General features: G+C 41.8%; 1 protein-coding gene across 3 annotated transcripts in view; it reads right to left on the bottom strand.

Annotated features, from left to right (window-relative positions):
• Nucleotides 1-2,729: 2,729 nt before the first annotated feature.
• NTRK3 (neurotrophic receptor tyrosine kinase 3) overlaps nucleotides 2,730-9,799 on the bottom strand; it is a 382,186-nt gene continuing 375,116 nt past the window's right edge. For all 3 annotated transcript variants that reach the window (XM_032342082.1, XM_032342076.1, XM_032342077.1), the window contains one exon: nucleotides 2,730-8,994. The gene's annotated coding sequence lies outside the window, so the exon portion shown is untranslated. The remainder of the gene's footprint in view (nucleotides 8,995-9,799) is intronic.

Genomic DNA, 9,799 nt, shown 5'->3' with positions numbered 1-9,799 from the left:
GTGCAACCTGGCACTTCTTCCATGGACACCATGAGAGGCAACCTCCGGGTTTAGTTTCAAGGATGGCCAGTTGTTGTTTCAGAAGTTTGTTAGGTGATTGCTTCTTTGTGTCACCCCTGGGGTCATGATTTTTTTTTAAAGATGATGTCTTTATAAGACAACATTATTAGCCATATCCTCCAGTATGGAAAGAGGCTTTTATCTGAGAGATTGTTTCAGTTTTTATTAATCTGAGAATCCTAGCTACAGGGTAGTGGAATGAGATTATCAGTCAAGGACCTTCTAAGTCCAGAAGTCCATGAACTTATCCAATCCTTGGATTCTTATTCCAAAATCAATGCCAAATACTGGGTGACAAGGGTGTGAGGACACTTGAAATTGCAGATGCCTTTGGACTTTGCGTGGAGCCTTTCTTTGGTCTTTGTGTGAAGCAGGAAGGACTCCCTGGAAAAGGATGGACAGAGGGTTTCAGGTATGCAATATAGGATCCACTGTCTCTCCATGCAGTTCAGTCCATTGCCATCACTCATCTACATAGTGGAAAAGCCACGCCACCAGGACTAGACTTTAGAGGGTCTTCCAACTCTACTTTGAGAAGCATCTACCATTATCCTCAGTGGCCCACTGCTGACATCAATGTTGCCAAGGGAAGTCACAGACGCAAGAGCAGCCACAGACTGGGGAGGAGAGATATTTACTCACAACTTCTATATTGTCAGATTGCTCAGGATTCTGGATCCTGAGTGGTTTGGTAAGTGAAGTTTACAAGGCATAGTGGTAGCACTTGAAATAGCCTAATGGGTCTTGGAGAATGAGAAATTCAATTCAACTCAACGATGTCTGTTAAAAAAGTATGTACTATGCACGTATCACTGTACAGACAATATTAGCCCTTGCCTGGAAAGATTTAATCTAAGTCCCACTTGCTTATAAGAAAAAAGTGTATATACCGAGGATTTTTGTCCCAGGTCTACGAGGGGCCCAATTATGACCTGGTAATTATATGACCATGTGGCAAGGGCCAGGTGAGAAGTACAGTTTATTATGAGGGGCAACTGAAGGACAGCTGTTTCTGTCCTTTAGGGATGCCAGCTTCTTTCAAAGGGGTAGAACTTTCAAAAAAGGCCATTTGGGTTTCTTCCCACTCAGAGCTATATATATTATATATTTTTTGAAAATTTGAGCAGGTATTCTAAGAGTGGTGACATGATTGCTACATGAAGATTATGGAGAGATTTCTGTTGTCTTCTGAGACACAGATATGATGTGGCAACTCGATCCTTAGCAATGGGCTTTGAAGGGGGAGATGCTTAAGGAAAATGGACAAGTTTACCATGTGGTGCAGACAAGTAGCTGGTCTAGAAAGGGTTAGAACATGACCTGGGTTCTTGATTTTCCTGAATCTAACTCTTCTTTTAATATCAGGTGATGTATGTGTGATAAAATCTAACTGGTAGCTTTCAACCACAGCAGCTTTGCCCCCCTCGGGGACATCGAGCGATGTTTGGAGACATTTCTGGCTGATAGACACACCCTGGGAGGGGGACAGAGGAGTAGGAGTGCTTCTAATAAAAACGCTGATAAATGTCCTACAAGGCACATGTTAGCCCCCCATGTCAGAGAATTCTCTGGTCCAAAATATCAATTGTGATGAGGTGGAGGAAGTCTGGCTTAAATCTTTCCAAGCCTCTGCTGACCTGTCATGATCGAAATTATAATCTGAACCTCCCTGCCACTCTCCCACAACCCATCTGTGCTTTTATTTATTTATTTATTTATTTATTTATTTATATATTTATTTGACAGAGATCACAAGTAGGCAGAGAGGCAGGCAGAGAGAGAGAGAGAAGGAAGCAGGCTCCCCACCAAGCAGAGAGCCCAATGCGGGGCTCGATCCCAGAACCCTGATATCATGACCTGAGCCAAAGGCAGAGGCTTTAACCCACGGAGCCACCCAGGTGCCCCCCCATCTGTGCTTTTGAAAGAAATTAATGGAAGGAAGTCTTGAAATTTCATTATAGGAAATACATTCTATGAAGGAAAGGAAAAAGAAAGATGTGGAGACAGGAAGGGAAATTGGAAAGAAAAGAAGGAGAAGGAGTTTTAAAGTAACTAGATGTTCAGGTACATGGGTGGCTCAGTCAGTTAAGCAGCTGACTCTTGATTTCGGCTTAAGCCATGATCTAAGGGTCCTGGGATGGAGCCCCGCATTGGGCTTCACATCCAGCTGGATTTGTGCTTGAGATTCTCTCTCTCCCCCTCCCTTTGCCCCTCCCCCACCTAGCATTTGTGCACTCTTTCTCTCTGATACAAGTAAATTAAACTTCAGTTAGGTCAAAGAATCCTAAAATCTTTGGGATAAAAAACATTCAAGGGAGCATATTTTATCCCACCTTAAAAATATCACTGAAATGGTTGTAACTAGGAAGTTGAGTAACAGCATAGGTGGAGTGACAGGAGAGCGCCATGACATAGAGCCGAGCCATGCCTCAAACCATAAATGTGTGTATGTTTTTCTTGAAACACTCATCTCAATCGAATATTCAACTTAGGGGCTACCTCACACACTGTGCAAGCTACTTTCACTCTCAGCAAACCAGGGTCCCAACTCTCAAGATGGTACAGGATCCTGCAACCTTTGCACAGATTTGGACTTTCCCAAATTTCAATCTACCTTTAAATGCAGCACACTTCTCTACTAAATAATGAATCCAGATAAAACAAGGGCATTCATGTTTTATACTTTATTTGAGAAGAGACCCTACATAAACTATGTCAGGAGGATACAGGTCTACACACGATTTCATCAATCGATAAATGGAGTCGTTAACGTAACATTGAAGATATGATACCATGAGGAAGACAGACATATGACCAAGAAGTATTTACAACTCTCACATATGATATATTTATATTGGAAATGGATATATACATATATACATGTACATGTGCATATACATACATATGTCCATACATACACACACATATATACATATATATGTATAAAATGTTTTTAAGCAAAAACCAAGAGAAGAGTTTGCCTTCTTGTAGCAATTAACCATTTGAAAGTGAAGAATGGTTGGTTTTCATTAATGTCATGGTGTTAAATCTCCGCCCCCACATTTAACTTCAACACTGATGGATTCCAATGGAGACACATGTTTGCCTTGGGATGGAAGCATGAGGGTGAAGAATGGGGTGATGGGTATGGGGCTGAGTGAAGGACATGCACAATGGGAGAAATGACCTTTGGTGATACCATTAAATCATCCTTTTGTATTAAACATAAATTATTAATACAATTTAAAAAAATAATTTTCTGTTTTCTTTTGAGGTTGGGGAGGAAAGCAGGGTGGGTTGGGGAATTGAGAAAGGGAGGGCACTTGCCTTTTTAACACGCCCCTTAATATCAACTGAGAACACATCCCCCTACCCCGGGGCCATCTTACCAGGTTAGAATCCATATTTATTTTTCCATAAAAGACAACTTTACATAAGAATTATATTTAGACCATGAGCCTCTTTTCTGAAGGCAAATACGATCATTTTAACTAAATTGATTCTCTAAGACTTGCTCGGATGCAAATAAACTTAGTACAGCCAATGGATTTATTTGTCACAAAGGAAAAGAATGGAAAAAATAGTACCTCATGGAAGGGATTACTATTAGTAAAACCCAGTGTACTAAAACCTCAGCCACCCATTTTAAGTTAACAACTTTGGGATCCAAATGATGGGAAACAAGCATGATCAGTGCTTTCTAGTGGCTGGGTGGGGGGTAAAACAAGGAGCATGATGGAATATTTCTAAGTCATTAAACAGGACTAAGGAACAATCCACTGAGATTAAAATAAATGACGTAAAGTCCAGATGAGCACACCTCAGCTCTGCCACTGTCAAGGTCTCCACCATGAATCATGGCTTGGCTATAAATAGCCACTGTTGAAGATTTCCCAAGCCATGCCACATTTCCCCCCCTAAACTCTGTAAGATTAGCTTGACCTCAGAACAAGAGTGTGCATGTACCATATGTCCTCATGCCATGTACACCATTGTTCAGCAGTTGCCATAATCCAAGTAGTGTTTCAGATGGCCAATATATTTATATAAACATTGGAAACACACACAAACACATGGGATCAGACAAGATATAATCACTTTACATATATTTAGTACAGAAAGCTTAGGGACAGGGGTGAAAATCAGCTATAGAAGCACCCAAACTTCATTTGCAAAATTCTTCTCTGAGAATATAACACCCTAATAGTGCACTAAAGTAGGTACCAGCTGATTTTCCAGATATTGAAAGTTTGCTGCACAACATCAGCCTAAAGATAAAGGGACATGTAATGTCCAGTAGGAAACAAATCAGTGTACATCATTTACACGGCAATAAATCCTTCATTTCCCTTGAAATAAGATATGTAAAGTAGCACTTAGTTTAATACAAGTTTTGTTCTGCTTTAGACCTAGCTGTAAAAAGCCATTCATGCAAAAAATTACCTCCAGTTTTAGCTGGATGTTTAAAGGACACTTCTCCTGAAAACAAGTCCCTTTCACAATAGGGAAGGGGGAAATAATCCCACTCGAGACAGCCAGTGTTGACTGACAGTGGAAAATACAAGACTTTGGTGTTTGTAGGGCATTTGCCTTAAGAACCCAGAAGGAGCACTGAGCTCACCTCCAAGTAGGCAGAGGGCTAGAAGTGCCCTTGAATGTTGCAGGAATTTTCCAGAAAAAGTACTGAGAACCTCCATCAATTTTATTCTCTGGCCTGTTCCCTCTTGAGGCTCTCATTGGCATTACCTCTACATCTAAAGACGTCTGCTTCTGTATCTCCAGTCTCAGACCACATTCCTCCCTGGCCATTGGGTCATCTTTTCCCACCAGTCAATCTGAAGCCCCTTCCTCTCTGTTCTAAGGAAAGAAAACTTCTCTTATTGAGCTTTCCTATAGCTTTTGGTCTTCCATTTACACATTCTTTCTAAACTAAGATTGTTCCTTGATTTCAATATAAAACAAAACTCCTCCATCCTAAAGGACTCAAAGAGAGAATGTTTGAACCTGCTCTCCCCTAGTTGTCACAAAAATAATCTAGAGGAACTCCTGGCATGGCAAGTGTGAGCACTGGAACGGGACACCCTCAAGAGGACAAGGATAGAGGGGAACGATGGCTTCTCCTCAGACCCACTGCAAGGTTAAAAATCACAATTTCATTGAACTTGCTCCTATGAGATCTGGCTCTAGCCTGCTGCTACCTACCACTTGATTTACCCTAAAAAGAAGCTCTTATGGTCATAGAGCACTAAATGTTATGAATTATGATAAGCAACACTGAAGGTTGGGGGGCAGTAGAAGAGAGGGTATGGGGGACTGTTCAGAGCCTTGGATGCTCCAGAAGCAATTGAAATGGAGTTTATTTAACATCTGTGAAATAGAAGACAGTATTTAAGATGAAACCTTCAGTGACTGTCTTGCTTTCCCAGCCCTGGGGCCATCCTGACAAAAGTGAGAAGGACACAGCTGATTAGTTGAGAGAAGACAATGCTACCTCTAAGAGAATCTGTGCACTATTGTGCTCAATGACAGCTGGCCAATCACAAGACAAAGTGAAAACATTTGCTTCTGTTATGCTCATTTTCCCAGGGCACCCCTTCAGTCTGGCCGGATGAAGGCTTCAAGGAGCCCATTTGCAGTGTTAAAGGCAAAGTTAGCTGCTGAACAGGACTCAGGACTGAAGGGTGGCTGCCAGCATTCAAAGCAGTGCCCCTCCTTGAGTGGCTTAGCCTACCAACAGCATTCCTGCCCCCTTTTCTGTCCCCAAAGCTCATAGCTTCTGTTCAGCTCTTGTGAAAGATTGCCTGCAACGCACACGGAATGAAACATAGACTCATACATCATGGGAACTGCACAGACATTTTTTAAAGGAAGCAATCGCCAACATCAGTCCCCCTTGTGGGACTTTACAAGTCAACGGCGCCATGTGAAGATTTTCTGCAGGGGCTTCCTCTGCCAAAGCGTGCCCTCCATTCACATCTAAGTGTCTTTCTTTCCACTCCTCTGAGCCAGGAGACCTAGCTGTGTTAGTCCAACCCCCATCTTTTGTTAGCAAGTTGAGAATGTGACAGAAACAGCTAAGCCACTAGGCTCAGAAAAAAATAAAAGATGTAAGCACCGGAACTTAAGAATAAAGTCTTACAAGTTGAAGCCTGAATGGATAAGAAGGAAAGGAAAAACCGACCCTTGCCTAGAAGGCCAATCAGGACAGAAGGCCTTGCTTCAATGGAGGGAGGTGTTTGCTGTCCCTGGTGCTGAAAACAGATATCCAGGAATCACTGAACTGTGCCTTCATCAAAGTGAAAACTCTTTGAGCAGAGGCTGACTATAGATGGCAGCTCCCCAAAGATGTTTCAAGCTTCCCTTTTTATGCCATTTTAAATGAAAGTAGACCTGGAGTGACCCTAGTTTTCTTGCAGGACAGAGTTAATGCATTGCCATAATACTGGTGGGGAAGCTCATCCAAACTATCTTTCCATTCAGTCCCTACTAGCACATTCCCTCATGTGATTCAATGACCCCCAGCTATTAGAAAAGAAGGCTACAAATGGATATAGCATGAGGGGCTGCAGAAATTGCCTACTGACTTCTTTTTCCTGATACTGATTATAGACAGGAAATTGATTTGGTTTCCTGTGATTAAAAGCTCCTGAAGGAAATATTTGGGTAAAACTTTACCACATACAGGAACATGGATCCTGAATTCCTCTCCACCCCTAATTTTAGTGTCACATTTTGAGAAACTGAGCAGAGCTTTTACTATGCTCAAGAGAAGGTCTAAACACATAATCATAAGTACTTCCTAACTGGCCCCACTCCCCCTTTCAGCCAACACAGACACACACACACACACACACACACACACACACACACACACACACACAGTCTCAGAAAGTAAAACCTACTTGAGAAAGAACATGATTCTTCCCTTAACAGTACACAAATCTTTGCCAGAGAAAGCAGGACTGCTGTTTTCTCTCACATTCAAAGTGAGAGTTTTCTTGTCCTGACTTGCTTCCTTTTCATTGTATTTTGACAATGCCCTTGAGCTTATCCGCTATGGCCCACACATATAAACAAGACGGGTCTTTGATTCTGTGGGGCCACAGAAAATTAACATGGGTCATTTTCAGTTGCCTCCAACTCCACTGGGCTTGGGAGAGACTTTGCTTTCAGACATGAACTATAATCAATCTTTTCCAGCCTTGAAAAGGAAATATCCTGATGCCCCCCACCAAGAAAGACTAAATGCTCCGAGAGAGGAAAATTAAAAAAAAAAAATTTCTTGTTCTTGTTATTACATCAGATTTTCCATATCCAGTGAGTTATTTCTCAAACAGTACCTCTGAAATTCTTAAATAATCAGCCTTGTCACTAGGAAGTTACATACTGAAACGGCTTTTTCAAGGCAGGCCTTCACAGTACTGTGAAGGAGGTCATCTCCTCGGGATTATCAGAATGAATTATGGGACACTGCCCTGAACCAGCTTGCCTCCTCCAATTTCACACCATAATTTAAAATCCTAGTCATAACCCAATTTGGATTCTCATTTCAAAGAAAGCTGAAATGCTTTCTGTCTGCTGGACAGCTACAGGGGGAAAATCATCTGGACAGAGTTCCAGCATGGAGATGTGGCTTTTCTATACAAAACAAACAAAAATTAAGCCCAAGGTGAAAAGAGAAGCCTCAACTTGAGCAAAGTATGCGTGGATCAGTTAGGATTTCGGGTACGTCGCTTTATTCTGATTCCTCTCTGCAGTGAGCAAAACTTTTTTTTTTTTTTTTTTAAATCATGCAAAGCTCTTAGTTGCATCACACCTGGTTGTGGCTTGAAGATCTAACGGAAATCACACTCCAAGGGTTTAACTTGCCAAGTAGTCACCATTGCAAGGTACTTAAAATAGTGGCTGATGTTGCAAACACCTGGGATTTTTTTAGGGGCCGTAAATGACTTCACTGTTGTAACCTTGGCAATCTGGCCTCGGGATTTACTGTTGGGAGGGGGAGGTGGTTCATTTTCAGTTAGATGCATTTCTCAGTGGGAATCCCACTCACACCTATTTGTTGGTGCTCAAGGCTATCAGAAGTGTGGTTGAGCATTTGGTCTCCGCTCAGGCAGTTCATTCCATCTTAAGGTTATTTCCCCATGTGCAAAATGCTGGCCCCAGAATGAACGTAATTCTGCTTCAGGATCATTATCACTTCGGGTGCTTCCTGCAAGATTAGTTTTACCACCCAATTTATAATGGAAGCTTCATATAGTCTTCAGTTAAAAAACATTACATTTAAATCTACAGAATCTCATAAAATCAACAATGGATGATACGGAGTTAAATGCAGCGAGAGATGCCATTTTGCAGTAAAACGTTCAGGGTTCCAGGCCCTAGAAAGAAACCTACCAACAATCGCTCTTCAATGACAAAGCCAAATGGGTCGACCATGCTCTTTCTGCTGTATTTTTGTAAAGGTATCCCCCATCTCTCGATGCTCCATGGTCATTCAAAGAGGAACACGCCAGTGCTATAAACGAGAAACCAGACTGCCAGAGGGATTTAAGATATTTTAAGAAAAACCTGATTGCACAACCTTTAAATGAGGCACATTCCAGAGCAGCTCACAGCTCGGCACCAGCACGCCTCTTTGCAACCCTCACTGCCAGAGAACAGGCTTCACCCATCGAACACGAGGGGTCCTGAGATGCTCACAGAGAACTTGGACAGCCATGACCTCATTGGTGCTCATTAGAACCCTCTGTGACAGGAAGCAGGTTGTTAGCACCTTTTTGTTGTTGTTGTCTAAGAAACTGAGGCACAGAAGGGATAATGCTTTTCAGCAGGAAGTAGAGCTCCGAGGTCCACTGTCTCCTTTGCCCATCGTCTCCCTCCACCACACTTGCCATTTTATCATGGACTGTATTTAAAATAGACCTGTCTTTCCTAAAGAAAAAAAAGTGAAAAAAAATTTAAAATTGCGTTGAAAATATTAGAAGGAGCCCAGAAAAGAAAACAATATCAAATCATTCCCCAGAGTTACGAAAAAAAAAAATGATATATATATATTTTTAAGTAGAGGTTGGGTTAGATATGACGAATCTGTTCTTAATAGTAAATGTGGATAGTCAGTCATAGGTCATTACTGTGTTTTCAGAGCTGTGTCAAGGACAAAGTTGAAGCATCTGTCGCTACATAAGGATCTGTGGAATAGAGGGCCTAGTGGCCCAGTGATTTCTTCTCCCTCATTGTTCCCTAAAGAAGGGAGCATGTTCTCAGGTTCATTTCTATTCTTATGGTATAAACCTTTCTTGTGCTATCACAGTAAAGATCTCATTTGATAGAAAAAGCCTCTTATCCCCCCTCAAGATTTAGATGCTACAAATCTCTGTGTCAATATTATAGCCACTCCAGGAAATAAATAAACACTCAGCTGACATGTGGTGCTCCTATTCATAGGGGCAGAGGACACTCACACTGGTGGGGGCCTCAGAAACAAAAAAGAAAACCATGGTTTACCATTTATCAGTATATTTAACCGCCAGGAAAAAAAAATAAATTTAAAAAAAGCCAGAGAAATTCAAAGGAAAAGCTGTTTGTAGCAGGCTCTCCTTTCCCAACCCAGCCAGAAGGAAGGGATGACTTCAAAAAGACAGACTTCAGCGGCATAATAATCGGCTTGTTGTCCCAGAGTCTCTTGTGCAAGAGCCAGTGTTGAGGTGTTAATGAGGAGCTAATCACTTGGTCCACA

This window comes from Mustela erminea, chromosome 5, assembly GCF_009829155.1.
Source record: "Mustela erminea isolate mMusErm1 chromosome 5, mMusErm1.Pri, whole genome shotgun sequence".
NCBI lineage: Eukaryota > Metazoa > Chordata > Mammalia > Carnivora > Mustelidae > Mustela > Mustela erminea.
Note: the sequence above shows the minus strand (reverse complement) of the source record. Positions and strands in the feature narration are given on the sequence as shown.